Here is an 18425-nt window from a genome sequence, read left to right on the forward strand (position 1 = left end):
AACCTCATGTGCTGTCAGGATTAATCCTAACCTTCGGTCTGAATTTGGTATTACTCTATTCCCCACTCCAGGAATATGAGCAAAATCCATGTTTTGCGTACTTAACTTGTAGAAGTACTTAAGTGGAAAGCCTTTCGGCATGTGGGTGCCATCAAGGGCAGCGTTGACAGCCATCATGATGCCTCTGTCTATTCTCGTTCTTGAATAAGTTACTGCAGTGACAGCAGCAGTTTGCACTGTTGTTTTTGTGGCTTCCTCAGCCATAAAACTGTCTGCAACATGTACGCCTTAACGCTGGTGACTCAAAGTATGTATAACATGAGTCTGTGGCAAGAACTTTTTGAGCTTTGCCACTTTGTTCCCAAAGCATCTTGTGCTTAATTGTGCATCCTTTAGAATCTCTCAATCTATTCTGGCTCCAGTAGTGTAAGTACTAATTGTAAGACTGGACACAATGATGGGGCGTGGCTTGGCCAGCAATGGAGTCAGACGCGCTGCTGTACAGCTCCATCCTATCTCCCATCTCTGGTTGCATTACTCCGAATATAACCGTGCTGCAGAGACCGCTGCTCGCTGAAACTATCTTGGAAGTGGCCCTGATGTTCCGGTGAGGTAGTGGAGTGCCGAACACTGTGAAATCCGGGGGCGAACATCACTACTCCCGACTTGGCCGAAGAAGCCTCCACAGCGCTGGGTGCGGCGGGGTATGTGAGGCCGGGGACTGGCCCCGCCACCAGGCCCCACCAGACGCAGAGGCCCTGTCTCGCTAGGTAAGACGCCGGCCACCGCAGACAGACTAAGGCTGGCCTGATCGGACTTGTGGAGAGGCAGGGAACCGGCGCTACCAAACTCAGTGAAAATCCCTGCTACGTGCGGAGCAGCCGGCCAAGAGGGTGTGGCGTTGGCTGCGGCACGTGGGGCTGGGGTCTGACTCCACCCTACAGGCCCGGTCGGAAATCAAGGCGCAGACTCGGCGCTAAGCCCACTACCCTCTGCGAAGGTATCCAGATCCCCAGTGAGACCCCGGTGTGGCGGTGGATGGCAAAAGCGGACGTATTCAGGAGCTAGCTTCTCTCCTTTTATTGCTGCAGCATGGCGAGAGATGACACGCGGGACTTTGAGACTTGCCTGAGGCCGTAGATTGCCCAACTCTCACGCTTGGACGACTGCACTATATTTGCCCAACATGGTCGCACCGCCAGAACACCATCCAGGGGACTATGCCTTTGGAGAACAGTGGAGCAGATGCCCATGACTCATCCGCAACGATCCACGGGGCCTGTGCTGATCCAACTCATGTGTTCCTTTTAGAGGTTGGCTGCATGTGGTAACTAGGTCTCCTGGTGGATTAAAAACTGTCGCCTGCCGTGTGGGGGAGACGGTGCTACTTGCTTGTAGTGGCCCAAATATAGGACTGCTGACTATATCCAGTAACTACGTGCCCCAACCTGGTGCAGTCCTCCACACCACGTGCTCCTCGCATTGATGCCTACTGGCTGGGACGCTGCGGCTCTGAGACCGGGCACACATTGGCGCAGGATACACCTGCTATGCCCGGCCCTCTGTGATCGCAGCACCGCACGGGGTGATTGCAGGGTTCACCCAGCTGATCCTCCGCCAGGGAGACTGTGGCGCGGCTACAGGCAGAGCTGGCTTGGCACGTCTGCCCTGTCTGATTCCCCTTCGGCCTTGATCGACGTAGAAGGTGGGTGCAGATCCCGGGGGCCACTCCAGAGACATCCAAGAGGTACTACGTCCAGCTTAGCCTGTACTATCTGCCACCCCATGTCATGAGGGGGCCATACGAAGATTGGCACCAGGGGTGCGACAGCCCCATACCCACAGACTAAGGCAGATAAGATGGCGGGGTCAGAGATGACGAATCACATGGCGCAGTGTTGGCGGCAGTTGAGAAGCTTGGAGAGACGATGAATAAAATTTGCACTTCCCTGGAAGGTAAAATAGATAAGGTGGCGCTGGATCATACGCTGCTGCATGCCGACCACCGACAACTCACAGACCGTACTGCAGCCACTGAAGGGGACATTGCGGAGGTCTCGCCACGAGTGTCCGCTGCTGAAAAGAACATTTGTGATTTACTAAACAGTGTGGAATTTTTGGAAGACAGGGCTGAGGATGCTGAAGGCAGGGCCCTCCGCAATAATGTACACGTTGTGGGCCTTCCGGATGGAGTGGAGGGAAGAAACGCTGTGACTTATGCAGAAGACTAGACCTGGTCGCTGTTGCCAGGATGGGCCCTGTCCCCACACTTCATTGTCGAGAGAGCTCACAGGGTACCTGCCAAACCCCCACCCCCGGGCTCGAATCCGAGGCCACTTCTAATCTGACTATTGAACTGCAGAGATAGAGACGCCATCCTCCAAGAAACTCATAAATTACAAGACATACAAGTAGACAACCACAAAGTCATGATTTTCCCGGACTACACTTTCCAGGTCCAGAAACAGCGGCATTATTACCTTGTGGTGAAGCGGCGCCTGAGGCAGTGTGTCCTCAAGTACTCACTGCTGTTTCCTGCGAAACTGAGGGTCATCGCAAATGGCAAGACTCACTTCTTCACCACCCCGGAGAGTGCAGAGGAATGTCTGGAAGCTCGTGGTTCATTACAAACGGGGCGGAGGGAGTTGATACCGGAAGCTTCTTTGTGGCGACGCCGAAGAAGACAACGGAAATCGCAGTCCCCGGCCTCGCAGGCATCTGGCCCACATCCCGAACTGATATTAAGTGGGCAGCTGGAAGCAGTGCAAGCTGTGTCGAATATTAGCAGATCACTGGCCGAAGATACCAACTCAGACATACAAGGACAGCCCAGTGATGACGAGTTATTGGACAACCTTCCTGTTTTTCAGGGTTCCAGTGTGTTACCGCGTGTCCCCCGCAGACTTCTGATAATATTGCTTAAGAGTGTACATATTAACAACCGGCTTCTCCTCTCCCTCATTGGCCGAATGACCCCAGGTTCCATTGGTCACGCAAGTATAAGAGACTATGTATGCTGTTCATGAGCTGTAATATTTGTACGTAGTAGCTGAGAAGGTGTAGCTAATCTGCGGCAGGTACTAGACCTGTTGATATGCTTCCCTTGCTGGCTCCTTCTTATATGGTAATATTATGTATAGCAAACAAGCAGCGGCCCTGTTTTTACCAGTGTCTAGCCAGAGATGGACTTAGCCGCTAATGACGGTTATTTCCTCCGACATAGTTATTCGTAGCAAGTTTCCATATTGCTGTGCACAATAGTCCCCCCAGACGTTAGTTGTGTGCTCTATCGTATTACAGATTTGGGCGATTGCCTGTTGCAGAATTGCTCTCATGGTATTTCTTATTGTGAATAGTTTTTATTTTTATTACGCCATCATTGTTCAGCAAGGGAATGATTGTTGCAAAGTCGATCTGCGCACGATACTGCGCTTCAGCATGGGTTTCACATGTTCATTGGCAGCCTCTCCCACCCTCAGGTCGGAAGAGATTGCTTGCACCCCTGACAGTTATTGGTTATGGCGCCCATCAAGATAGGAACTTGGAATGTGCGAGGGATCCATAGCCCGGCGCGCCGCTACCTCATATAATCCTATTTAAAACGCCATCACATACAAATAGCATTCCTTCAGGAGACACATCTGCCCCAAGTAAAAGTCACACACCTCCACAGACGTTGGAGAGGGCAATTGTACGCGAAAGGCTATTCTGCTTACGCATGTGGGTTACTAATATGGGTAAGACCGGGTACTCCGTTTCGGGTGACAGACACAATGGTGGATGGGGAGGGCAGATATGTTATAGTTAAAGGTGTACTGGATGGTAGACCGGTAGTATTGGCTTCACTTTATGCGCCCAACACTGAACAGACAGCCTTCTTGTAACAGATATCGCAAAAACTATCCACATGGCATGATACACCTATGATCCTGGGTGGTGTTTATAAGTGCGTATTGGATGTCTCCCTGGACCGCTCTTGCCCTCCCTTACCTGGCACGGCTACGCATGCAGCTGCGAAAGCATTGGCACACTGGGCTGAGCAATGGTGCTTTCGCTGATGTGTGGCGGTTCAGGAACCCGCTGGATAGGGTGTACTCCTACTATTCTGGGGCCCATAGACTCCATGTGCGCTTAGACCGCTTCATGGTGTTGAATGACCTCCTACCATGTATCCCTGAATCCTCCTACATAGGACGCACACATTCTGATCACAATCCGCATGTGATGGAGCTACGATGGGGGACTGAGATAACGCCGATCCCAATGTGGCGCCTCCAGACGGAAATTCTCCTTGACACGCCTTTCCGAGACCTACTGGCCACCATAGTAGAAAGAAGAAAGAAAATCCGGGCACAGCCACGTCGCCATTGGTGGAATGGGACGCTCTTATAGTGGTCGTCAGGAGGCATTGTTTGGGGACACAGGCAGGTATGCTCGCGCAATTAGAAAAAGAACTCACCACCTTAGAACGGAAACTAGCCACTAGTGAGCAAGCTGCTATAGACAGAGCCCAAGGGCAGCTAGATGCGCACAGAGAGGATCATGCGGGTCTTCTAGAACGGTTGATATTTCTAAACTATGCCGCTCACACGGCACGAACGCACCACATGGGTGATAAAGCAGGCAAGCTACTTACATGGCTCATCCGCCATAATGAGTCAACAGTATTGGTGAGGACGGCAAACGGGGGAATTGCTTATACGCAATGAGATATCCATGATGCATTTGTAGCGCATTATCAGGATCTGTATAAGTCTAAGTCACCCGTACAAGCTACGCTCCTAGAGATACAGGTTTACCTGGAAGACCTAGATTTACCGAGACCTACACGCACCCAAAGTGAAGAATTAAACGCCCCTCTCCAATCAGAGGAACTCCGTGACAGCATTTTTTGCTGTCCAACAGGAAATCACAGGGACACGATGGTCTACCAACTGAATTTTACAAAGCACACACTCACATTCTAATGCCGCTGTTGTTAAAAGTGTACGAAACTGCGCTTGATGACTCTACCCTTACCACCACACAGAACGAGGCCCTGCTAGTCTCAAACCTGATAAAGATCTCGACCTCCTGGGCTCCTATCGCCCGCTGGCGCTCCTTAATACAGACTATACAATCTTTGCATCACTATTGGCTAAGCGTTTTTCTCCTTTAGTAAAAGCACTGGTACATCCTGACCAGAATGGATTTGTTCCAGCCCGGTTCACTTCTCTTAATATCCGTAGGTTCTTCAGGGTACAGCAATATGCAACACATAGTTGGCCCCGATCGGGTTGCTTGGTTCTTCATCTGGAGAAAGCCTTTGACTTGTCAGAATGGCCTTACCTAGCGGCAGTTTTGGTCCATTTGAACTGGGGGAGCACTATTTAAACATGATTCGTCTATTATATCAACGGCCCACTGTTCAAGTCCGCACAGGTGGGTTGATCTCGGACCCCATCAGAGTAAGGCGCGGGACACGTCAGGGCTGTCCTTTGTCCCCGTTGCTGTCCTCTCTTGCTATGGAGCCCTTGGCGATGCTGCTCCGGAGAGATGGGGAAGCGTGGGGCATTCAGCTACGAGATGGGCTACACGCCGTTTCCTTGTATGCGGACAATTTGTTATTATATCTTCGGGATGTCACTGCGATCCCGACGTCCATTGAGGACATACTTAGGACCTTTGAGGAGAAATCTGGACTCTGGGTTAATTGGGTCAAATCGGGTATCTATCCATTCAGTCCTGATACAGCGGAGGAAGCTGTGGTTTTAAACAGCTCGCCCCTCACATGGTACCTCACCACCTTCAGATATCTCGGTATTTTTATATATCAGATGCCCGATGACTTATTAGAGGGCAATCTGGTAACAGCAATCTCTGCTCTCCGAGCTCAAATGCAATTCTGGAAGACACTCCCTCTGAACGTCACGAGTCACATCACTGTGTTGAAAATGATCGTGTTACCCAAGTTGCTATACTATTTCTCAAATCTCCCACTTTATATTCCGCCCAAGATCTTTCGAGAGTTAGAACGGTTATTGCGGGTCTTAATATGGAATAAGGGGAGGCCGTGAGTGGCTCTGTGGAAAATGTACGCTCCCACTGGTCAGGGTGGGCTGGCTGTTCCCAATATGGAACTGTATTATTTAGCTGCCCAACTCCAATGGGCAACGAAATGGCTGGACGGTAGGTGTTTGGAAGACACAGCAACTGAGCACCAGCCCTGGACCCACTCTCAAATCTGTCATCTGTTCCACCCAGTCACGAAACTCCCAAGGCCACAACAACAACATTTGGGACTGGCGCTTCAATGTTACAAGAGGAGCTTATATCTAACCTGTGCTACCCTTCCGTATGCCCCTATCCTGCCGTTGCTGGGTACACCAAGGGGCAGACTGGGTACATCAGACACAGCCCTGGCGACCTGGCATGCTGCGGGACTACACACTCTGGGCGATCTATACAGGGACGGTGTACTACTGATGTTCGAGACGCTAGTCGGGGACGCTGAGTTGCTGGCAGGCAAATTCCTCCTACATACTTCCCTTCTGAGGGCTCTGTCGGCCGCCTGGTGGGACCTAACAGCCGAACCACCGACACATTTACTACAACAATATCTGCATGTAATGGGGGCGGGTCATATAGTACATTGGTAGGTAGAGGCGCTTCTTACACATACTTTGAAACCGATGCAAAAGCTCAGAGTTATTTGGGAAACAGATAGAGGCCGGCCCTGGACTGATAAGGAATGGGACGCTGTACTGGCAGGCTCCAGAAACATACAAAGAAACTCCAAGTTCGAACTCTTACAAACATTCACCATACAGAGGGCGTATCTCTCACCTGACAAGATAAACACATATTTCCATATCGCCACCTCTGTGTGCCCACGCTGCCAGCATCTGAATGCGGACCTACTTCACATGCTCTGGGCTTGCTCTGGGCTTGCGCATCCCTCCAACATTATTGGCAGGAGGTAGTCACAACACTTGCCTCATGCACGAACATACCTCTGCCACGGTCATGGGAGATCTGCCTTCTAGGGCTTTATGCCAGATCAAAAAACAATAAGGTCACCCGAGATTCCGGGATTTGGGTTTAATCACTGCGAAAAGACTAATAACTAAGAAATGGAAACATGCGGATCCACCAGAGGTGACTAGCTAGAAACGCTCACTTATAATATGGGCGCAGGCGGAGAGCACGACACTCCACAGGGAGGAGACGGCGGTGCTCCGCAAATATCCTATTGCGCAGGGCTGGGACAATATACTCACCGCCCTTCAACGTGGTGATGCAGTGGAGGATGATGATACACAATCCGCTGAACTGCAATAGACACAGTAGTGTCTTGCCGCATGGCTAAGCGGAACTGGTACACCTTGGGGCGCATGAAATTACACATTCGTAAGTCTCCCGGTTCATTGAGAGCGACTATCTAAACCCCGCACACCTCTGGGTATAGAGTACTGCTGTTTTACAGTTACATGTAGATACACGCATTAATTTAACCCCCCGGCTAAGCGAGCCAGTAGGCAGCGATGTATCAACAATACATTTTCACACTCGGTTATGTAAAAATTGACCCAACTTATAACCCATAGATGGCAGTTCTTATATTATAAGTTTTAGTTTTGATTGTATGTTCTTAAAAATATGTCTTATTGGTATCCTCCAGTGGCTTCCTATTTCATATTGCCATTATGTGCTACTTTTTATACAATAATGTTCAAGCCCGAACAACAGACTATTTTATATGTTAGGATTGCATATATCTCAGGTTTTGTGATGCTGGATTTGATCGGATGTGTCCTAATCATGATTTATAAAACATGATGTAGCAATACATGCGAGCAATGGCACACTGGGACCGTACAATACGTATCCCACACGACATATGTATCTGTAAGCAAGAATAGTATACCAGTAATACTCCCATACTGCTGTAACATATACTACTATTCGTTACATGTGTTTTATATTTCTGCTTCTCGGACATTTGGAAATGTTGTGTAAAACTGTAATGCCAACTATGATAAAATCTGAAAATAACAATAAAGATATTTAAACAAAAAAAAAAGACTGGACACAATGATACGAATCACACACAATCAGTGTGGGGAATCTGGGATCCGTATTATCAAGTGCCAAAATTAGAGCTCTCAGTTCAGCCAAGTGACTTCGTGTAGGTCTTCTCAGGGTGCAATTCTCCATCCTGCATGCGACCTTTCATGGTAGCACGCTCTAGCGAGTATTGGTGCTATGGTCCAACTGCAGGCTGGGGAGAACCATCTATATAGATGATGTAATCATACTGATCTAGAGGTATGACTTCATTAGGCAGAGAATAATCATGTTCCTAACGGGTTCTGGCAAAATATCATGACCTCTGCTGCGCTGTCCAGCATGGTCAGAGCCCATTCACCGCTCAGAAGCAGTGTCCTCAATATCCGTGGCATGCTCGACTGAGTCCAGCTACCTTCTTGTTTTTTAATTGAAGTTTTGTTGATTTAGGTTTTTCTTCCTGTTTGATTATGTAGTCAGTTGAGCCTTGTGAGTCTTTCTTTGGTTCACGTTCTCCTCAAATATCTGCCCTTACCGTCCACCTCTCTACGAGCGTTTTTCAGATGAATCCTGGAAGGAACGAGAGGAAGGTGTATCGTTATCCTGATACCTGTCAGGCAGTCTAATATCACGGTTACGCAGGTTATATCGCTTCCCAGTGGCTCCTTGTTGAGGAGACCCACCACACTCTTAGACTTTTCTATAATTCTCTTATTGTCTCACTTCTTCTTTATAGAAGATTCAGGTGCTTGCTTTGAATGATCTCTTTATTTGTGGTTTGCCAGGTCTGGCTCCCAAATTATCTCTACATAGTGTTGCATAGGTTTTTCAATAATTTTGGGTATTTCGCGCTTCTGCTGTCATGAAGCCAAATTGATGTTACTTATCATAATGGCGGATGCTGCAGCAAAATTGCCCTCAGTCTCATACCCAAATCCAGGGCATAGGTTGATCTCATTCTGGATCTGTTTAAGCCCTTCCGGCAAAACATCTAACAAAGGGGTACCATGAGTTCTTGTATAAACTGCAGAAAAGACTGTACCCCAAGTGGCACAGTCTTCCATAGGGGAGCTATCTCCATTGGCAAGCATATTGTTAGAATCCTGTGTTTTTCCAGGGGTCCTGAATGGTGAAACACTGCTACAAGCTGACTTGTTTTTTGTGCAATCCAGAACTGAATGTTGCCCTGTCTGATGGGAACTTTACCCATGACTGCATTGTTTGTGAGGTGATGGCCGTTATAGCCAATTGTGGTTGTGCAGCTTGAGCAGCCCTCGCAGGATTTAAAGTTAATGTTCGCATAACGAACTGTGTCATACACCTATATATTGTTGTATAATTGACATACATGTTGCGCTGTCACATTATCGACATTAGGATTTGGTGTGTAAATGGCTAAGACTGGCCATGTTGCTCCCTCATTGCTAGGGGAACCTAGTCAAACTTAATCTGCTGTTTGTGGTAGGGCGCCTTCAAATCAATTTCTAGGTTCTTGGTATGTCAATGGTATTTCTAATTCTTCATATGATGCGTAGGTATTGAGAGCGTTAGCTGTATTGTAACAGTAAAACAGCCTAGTTGTGTTGTATGCTGCTGGGAATATAACCATTAATAGAATACCACTGTCCTAAAAGCTTTGTGAGCCTCAAACACGAAGGTAGCATCCCCACCCGTAAGTGTGAGACCATGTTGTAGCAGCTTCTGAGTAACCGCATGTCTGTGAAGAGTAGAATTAGGTCTTTCTGGTCCTGATGAAATGCCATGATCCATTATGGACTGTAATAGGCATGAAACATGTTGATCTTGTTATCCACTACCTTTGTAGCTAAATAGATCATTACATCTAGTCTACACTCATATTACATTGTTATCCTTGACAAAGGGGCCTTAGAGTTAAAACTGTATTTCCAGTCTGGATCCCTTTAGCCAATTTTAACACACTTTTCCTTCACCCATTCTACTCACAATTCACCACTCACCCATGCAACATATATCGGTTATTAAGAGATCTCCAGCAAAGACCCTCCTCGAGGGGCCCATGGGCACGGCAGCGCCCGCCCAACGCGGAGCTGCCCGATGATGAAGCATGACACCTCTCAGGGTGTGTGAGGGCCCTTGCTCCTAAAATGAGCACACCCCTCCACCTGCTGGATCTAGCTTCCCACTTAGGAACAGCACACTCTGTGGTTTCAGTACTGGTGGGGCTCGTGTGCTGGACCTCCTCTCTTGTTTTGGGTATTCCTCACCATACCATACTGAGGGAAATTCAGTAGTAGAGATGAAAAACCATGACTTAAAGCAATCTTTAAAAGCTAGGATATCAGGTTATAGTCACAGTTGGGTCCATCATCTATGAGGATCCAGAGAGCTCTGAACAATCTGCCTAGAAAATGCCTGGGTGGTCGGACTCCCTACGAGACCCTTTTTGGGGTTAAAGATGTGGGTCCCAGACCTTGACAATCCCAGCACAATGGTAGCTGATCCCAAAGGTTGGGGAACTGGTCAGGAAGAAAATCGTGGACAAGAATGAATTCGGGCCATCCTACAGAGCAGCTGTACTTGTCCTGGTTGTTGAAGGTACAGGAACTGTACTTCTCCCGCAGATTGCAAGATCAAGATATTTGTCTAAATTGATCTCATCAAACCGCATTTTGTGGCCGATTCTACACAGTAAGCCACGTGGGCTCCTGAGTAGTTACCTGCCTCCTCTCACTACCGAACAGGAAGATTACTTGGAAGCTTTAATCAGTGATGGAGCTTCTTCAATCCAGCTGGGGTTAGCAGTAACCAACAATTCGGTATCTCTTCTACTTGCTACATCAACACCTACAATACAATCGACTTGTACAGAAACACAGATTTAAATTCGGAATCCTGACACGAATTCTGTTTACATTAATGACCCAAAGATTGAGTCATCTCCCAATTCTACACAACTCACAGAGCTGCCAAAAATAGAATGGACTGCCTCAGGCTACTTCATCGACTTTGATGAATTCTCTTTGGATTCATTTGATACATCTGCACCTCCAACTCTACCTTTCTGGCTCAGACTAGGTGCCATCTATCTTTGGCTGAAAAAAACATACCTTGGATCTTCCATGACTCTATCTTTGGATTACAAATTTGTTACTTTCCCTGGTCCTTTGGATTGGCTTGGTGACAGTCTTTTCCTTGCTTCTGATTGGACACTATCTCAGAGAATGCTCCTCTGTGCAATTGGTGAACTTGGTTCTAACACCACATTTTTCATCATACAAAGTGCAAGGAGACCTTTCCCTGGTGAATATTTTGGCTGTTGTGATTCCTGATGGATTTGTTTGGGATAGGTAATTGTGTGATATATTTGGCCTCACCGAACTTCTGCAAAAACCATATGTATTTTGCATTTCTCTGAATGACATTATCACCCCTAGTACTGTCTCTGATGATTGGGATATAAACTCAGTGCATGAAATGCTAGAAGATTTAGAGCATTCTACTATTTCTCCTCAGATGAAATGTATGAAGGCACGACTAATTGTAATGGAATGTTTTGTTCTCAACATTATATGGTCACCATTTCTTGCATAAAGAAAGTACTCCATGTGCAGTATTTAATTACACCCAATAGGAACACTGCCCTACACCCGCACGGGGTAGTTCAAAAAACATTTGCAGAGAAGTTTGCTTATTTTTCTGGTTATGATACAACTGACCCAGTGTCTTATTATAAGCTTGCACCATCACCTACTAAGACAAGTAGGCTGACAAACACCATGCTGATATATTCAGCTTTTGTTTCTTTCCCAGCTGTTTACACAAGTGTTTCACTTTGAGGGGCACTGAAGATGTAAAACCAATTTTGGGAACAAAGGACTGGCAGGTTCATGGAAACAAGGCTTTGTTTATTTATTTATTTTGAAGGTTTTATATAGCGCGGACAAGACCCTTGCGGGTATCAGAGCGCTTTACAAGCAGATTTAGCACATAAAACTCAAATTACAGACAGAAACAAAAAATAGTTATGATACGAACACATCATACAAAGAATGACAGCATGTAAACATAGTTCATGTGAACTTGGACATGAGAATAGCTTTCACTTCTTTTTTGAACGATAAAGGGGCGATATTTTTACCCGTTGTGAAGGCGAAAAGTAATCCTACCAGCTTGTGTTCCTGGGTGCTGTCCTGAGTTCACCGCTTATCTCCCTCCCGCTCCCGCCACTGTAAACGCGGACGTTGTACGGAGGGGGGACTACCATCCCCAGGATCCTCAGCAGCGCCACGGGAAGCGGAACCCGAACACGCCCACTGCACTTTCGCCCCGGGAGGCGTTTAAAAACGTTGTGAGCCACTGACAGAGCGGGCGATATTTTTACCCGTTGTGAAGGCGAAAAGTAATCCTACCAGTTTGTGTTCCTGGGTGCTGTCCTGAGTTCACCGCTTGTCTCCCTCCCGCCACTGTAAACGCGGACGTTGTACGGAGGGGGACTACCATCCCCAGGATCCTCAGCAGCGCCACGGGAAGCGGAACCCGAACACGCCCACTGCACTTTCGCACCGGGAGGCGTTTAAAAACGTTGTGAGCCACTGACAGAGCGGGCGATATTTTTACCCGTTGTGAAGGCGAAAAGTAATCCTACCAGCTTGTGTTCCTGGGTGCTGTCCTGAGTTCACCGCTTGTCTCCCTCCCGCTCCCGCCACTGTAAACGCGGACGTTGTACGGAGGGGGACTACCATCCCCAGGATCCTCAGCAGCGCCACGGGAAGCGGAACCCGAACACGCCCACTGCACTTTCGCGCCGGGAGGCGTTTAAAAACGTTGTGAGCCACTGACAGAGCGGGCGATATTTTTACCCGTTGTGAAGGCGAAAAGTAATCCTACCAGCTTGTGTTCCTGGGTGCTGTCCTGAGTTCACCGCTTGTCTCCCTCCCGCTCCCGCCACTGTAAACGCGGACGTTGTACGGAGGGGGACTACCATCCCCAGGATCCTCAGCAGCGCCTCGGGAAGCGGAACCCGAACACGCCCACTGCACTTTCGCACCGGGAGGCGTTTAAAAACGTTGTGAGCCACTGACAGAGCGGGCGATATTTTTACCCATTGTGAAGGCGAAAAGTAATCCTACCAGCTTGTGTTCCTGGGTGCTGTCCTGAGTTCACCGCTTGTCTCCCTCCCGCTCCCGCCACTGTAAACGCAGACGTTGTACGGAGGGGGACTACCATCCCCAGGATCCTCAGCAGCGCCACGGGAAGCGGAACCCGAACACGCCCACTGCACTTTCGCGCCGGGAGGCATTTAAAAACATTGTGAGCCACCGCGTCGCGGGTCCGCGCGCGGGCAGCGCCGGGCTAAGCCCGGGACAAGGGCGGGACCGTCTGTGGCCGTCCGGGGCAGGGAGAGGCTGGGCTGGGCCACCCCCTATGGTCTTCCGAATACATGGACTTGCAATATAGGTAAGACTGCGTGGAATAATAACTAGTTGCGATTGTGTTCGTGTCCTCCGAGTTTACTAGGAGGATGGGGAAAACTGTGCCTATTAGTGGACCCACTCGGCCTAATACTAGACAGAATACATCTACTAATACTCCACTTCCAAGCCATAGACCGCATGCTTCAGAAAACCATCAGGGTTGTTGCATCAGCAATAGAGAACACAGAAAGACGCCTCTCACTCCCTATTGGCTGTGTCCTTCCCGTATTGCCGGTTGATTCATCTATTACTATGGCTAATTCTTGCGATTCCATGTTGTTGACCTCCTATATTGGATTACCAGGCCCTCATAAAATCTCTGAGCCTTCAACAGTGACTCATATTGTACAATCTGATTTGTTGCCCAGGGTAAGCAGACTTTCGACCACACCTGTTCTCCAGGGGCAGGACTCAAGCACAGAATTTCAACCATCCAATGACATTATTGATTTAGATGGCAATATTACTAATCTGCCGCTTAATGTTCCACAGTTGGCCACGACTCATGTTGTTATTTCACCGGTCAGAACCAGAGGGCAAAAGGCCAAAAGCAAGTTAAAGCATATTGAGAAAGATCAGTCTGTATATAAACATAGGGGTAAAACCTGCAGGAATTATTATAAAAAGGCAGGTAACCTTTTTGGTCGTAAGGGGGAATTACCTGTAGTTCAGTCAAATGTTCCTGATGCTCAGTGTGAGGATACTGTACATGTGGTTGGCAAGGATGGCTTTTGGGAGAAAATGGAAACTTTATTATCGACACACATAGGGCCTATTTTGGAGAAAATGTGTGACTTAGAAACAGCAGTAATTTAACTGTTGGGGGAAGCCATGAAGGGAATGGTATAGCTTCGTCGGAAAAAGTTGCTATCCCTATGGAAGGCACCGAGAAGCAAGGAGGCCCAATGACAGATCATTTAAGGGGCACACGTCAACTTGAAGATTTTAAAAGCAATAATGTTCCTTCTGTTATGAATTTGCCACCTGAATGTGGAGCATATGTCGCAGTTTTGTGTAATGTCCCCAGATTACGGAAAGGGCAACTTGAAACAAATGCCTCTCTTAAAAATAAAACCCTTTATTGGTTAAGTAAAAATTGTGGGTTCTCAATCTTAGATGCAGACCAGATCTTGCTTACTCAAAGAGTGGGTTGGATAGGCCCTACATCTAAAGGTTTTGAAGGGGACTGCGTTATAATTAATTTTGGATCATCATTTTGGGTTCATAAAGTTTTATCCAGAGCCCCCCGCCTTCCAGTTGGGAATACAACACTACCCTCTTGCCACTTGCCTATTTCTACAAATTCCCTGCGTTTAATAACTCCGTTTCTGGTCATAGGGTTCCTCACGCTAGGAACAAGTGGCTGCCTATGGAGCCAGCTGCTAGCTCTGGGTTTTCCCCCTTACCACTTTATAACAGGTTTCAATGTCTGACACAAATGGAGGATAATGACTGACAAGGAACTATAATAGGTAATATAGCGGGAAATATTGATAAGGGGATTACGGTGAACCCTAACATAATTACAAGGCAAAGTGAAGTCATTATTAATCGTCAGGATCTTACTATGATGAACGGGTTACCGGTTATAAATGACTCTAGCGTGCCTGACATCTTAACAGTTAGCATACCTAGAGAGCCTATCATGAATATAGAAGTACCTACAAATAGGCATAATGACAAAATCGCCAAGATTCAAGAAGGGTATTCATTAACAACCTGGAACATCGCAGGTCTTGGAAATAAATTAGGTACTCCCTTTTGGCTAGATTTCATTAACCGCGGAAGTGACATAATTTGCTTTCAAGAAACATGGAGCACAGATTATGTCACTGTGGAAGGTTACACCTCATATTGTGTTAATGCGATACCCTCCTCAATGGGTAGAGCCAAGGGTGGATTATTATTGCTTATCTCAACTAAATTGATTGGATGTAAAATTATTTCTTATTCTTTCATTGACACCCATAGTCAAGTTCTGCGCCTATCATTCCCTGCTGGAAAGGATTTGGTATTAATTAATTTTTACAATAATAATTTTCGCATGGATAGGGGAGCTTGTTTAGTTTCACTGGAAAAAGAGTTGGACAGGGTATTAAATATTTCATTTAAGCTGACTGTTGTTGTGTGGGTTGGTGATTTTAATATCCAAGCTTGTCCCACCACATTTACTAACTCTTGTGGTTATATGAAGTCTTATTTAACCATCGCAGGGACTAAGGATGATATGTTACATTTCCCACACTGTGATTACGGCATGAACCTTAATGCTTTAATGGCCAAATTCGACCTTGAGCTATTGGATTGCACCGAGAGAAAGGGCCATATCAAATGTCCATCATTCACTGGTCGAGAAGTAAATAGTAATATTGATCACATCTTACTAACTAGGAATAGTCCATATGTGGACCTTTGGATAACCGAACAGGTGGTTAGTGACCACAACAGTATTTCCATAGACCTGTTGGCATGGGGTAACAAACTGACTAATAATGATTATACAATTACAGATATTCTCCCTATCAGGCCGAACGGTATGAGAATTAAATGGGATGGTGTAGACCCATATAAGATCCAATCGGCTGTGGTTAGTAGCTGTAGAGACAGTATTAATTACTGTCTAAGGGATGAGGTTACCCCTGGTAAATTATGTATGGAATTCTCTAATATTAATAAGGTGGTAAGTGATATATTAACTCGGAAATCCAAAGGTCCAAAACACGTCGGTAAGAAGTGGTTCAACTCCGAATGTACGGAGATATTAACTAACCTAAAGTCAGTTCTAAGGTCCAAGCCCCGTGACCAAATCTTAGTCCGCAAATTGCGATATGCCTATAAACAAGCTGTCCTTGCCCACAACAAGGCGATGAAAATAGATGCCTGGGATAAGCTAGGCTTTGCAAGTGACACTAAAAATGTAAAACTTTTTGGGGAAATTATAAATAGTCCCTTTTTAAAGGATGATCATATCCCTGAGCTGACGTCCTATGTTAATTGCACGGAGTGGATAGAACATTTTTCTAACATTTTTAACCCAGATAAGGTTTTCTTAGATCAGTTTTTATCAAATGATTCTATTTGGCCTTTTATGCCATTAATGATTAGCGTCGATGAGGTGCGAGAAGGGATGGTAAACAGTAAAGGGGGCAAGGCACCAGGCCCGGATGGTGTCCCGATTGATTTATATAAAGACGAAATAGATCTCTGGGCACCAATCCTGACAAGAATTTTTAATGCTGCATCTGAGGGGAATTTTCCAAAATCATGGGCTGAATCATTGATTGTCCCTCTACATAAGAAGGGATCACGATTTGAAGCATGTAACTACCGTCCTATCTCATTGTTAGATTCTTCAATTAAAGTACTAAGTAGGGTACTTTTAAAAAGACTGGAATATTGGGCTGCAGATTCAAATGTATTGACCCCAGTTCAATACGGGTTAAGGAAAGGCATTGGGACTATCGAGCAATGCCTTAATTTGGATTTGCTTATCAATAAATATACTACAGTGAAAGGAGGTAATTTGTTTTTATGCTTCGCTGACTTGAGCAGCGCATTTGATCTAGTGGACCACTCGCTCCTTTGGTCAGTACTGCTCGACTTTGGAGCACCGGAGGAGATTGTATTTTTTCTAGCAAGGCTATACGAAAAACTTTCTTGCAGTGTACGCTACGGGCCCACTGGCGAGCGAACTCCCTTCTTTACTGTGCGTAGAGGCATAAGGCAAGGATGTGTTATGGCACCCTTTTTATTCTCCCTTTTTATTAATCAAATTGCATCTATTTTAAACAACATTCCAGCCGACGCCCCCAAAATTGACAATATGGTCGTTTCGGTATTGTTATACGCGGACGACGCTGTCCTAATTTCCCGCACCCCTTTGGGACTACAACGTCTCATCGACGCTTTTACTCATTTTATAAATGGCAGGAAATTGCTGATTAATAAATCAAAGACTTTCACAATGACATGCGGTAAAAAATTGAAGTCACCATGCTCCTTTTTTCTAGAAGGTTCAAAGATCCAAGCTGTTAAGACATTTTGCTATTTAGGTATTCATTTTGATGGCAACGGCAAATGGACTAACGAGCAAGTAAATATTGGACATAAAGTAAATAGGAATTCTAATGGTATTTTTCATTTTGCAACGAAAATAGGGGACCATAGAATAAAGGACATGGCCACCATATATAATGCGAGATGTGTCTCTTCAGCTCTATATGGAGCTGGATTATGGGGTTATTCCTCTACTGCCAAACTCCAGATAAATGAAAACAGTTTCCTTAAACGACTGCTGTGTGTCCCGGCTGCAGCTTCCACAGACTTGATTCACCAGGAAACTGGCCTCAAATATATTTCTGATTTGGCTGCATTACGCCCCCTATTACTATGGCGTGCAATATGGCATAAAAAGGAAACTGCGTTCACACAGTCTGTAATTAAAGACTGCCTTAAGTTAGATTTATGTCATTGTATTCCGTGGTTAAATTACATTATTTCTTGGTATAATACTTTGTTTGGAATTAATATTCATTCAGAGTATATAATACCTCTTTCAAAGAAGGAAATTAAAGACACCTTTATATTGTATAAGATGGAAGAAAGAAGTCAACAACTTTGGACCCAAAAAACTTCTGTATTTTATAGGCAGCTAAGAGTGGGCTTCAGTCGTACTTGGTGGATGTGACTAATAAATCGCACCGATTTGTTTTAGTACGCTTAAGACTGGGCATCGTACATCATCTAGTATCCTTCCCTGTAATAGGGGCAGGTTCCAATTCAAACTGCCCATGTGATAACGTCTCTAAACAAAGCTGTTGCCATTTCCTGCTATTCTGCAAGTTTTATGTTTTCTTAAGGAAGTTTTATCTGAAACCTATCCTTTTAAAATATAATATCCGTTTAACAGCAGACGCTATGAAC

General features: G+C 46.2%; 1 protein-coding gene across 6 annotated transcripts in view; it reads right to left on the bottom strand.

The window, feature by feature from the left end:
* SCYL1 (SCY1 like pseudokinase 1) overlaps nucleotides 1–18425 on the bottom strand; it is a 1795032-nt gene that overhangs the window by 121887 nt on the left and 1654720 nt on the right. The window lies entirely within an intron of this gene.

Source organism: Triturus cristatus, chromosome 9 (assembly GCF_964204655.1).
Source record: "Triturus cristatus chromosome 9, aTriCri1.1, whole genome shotgun sequence".
Taxonomy (NCBI): domain Eukaryota; kingdom Metazoa; phylum Chordata; class Amphibia; order Caudata; family Salamandridae; genus Triturus; species Triturus cristatus.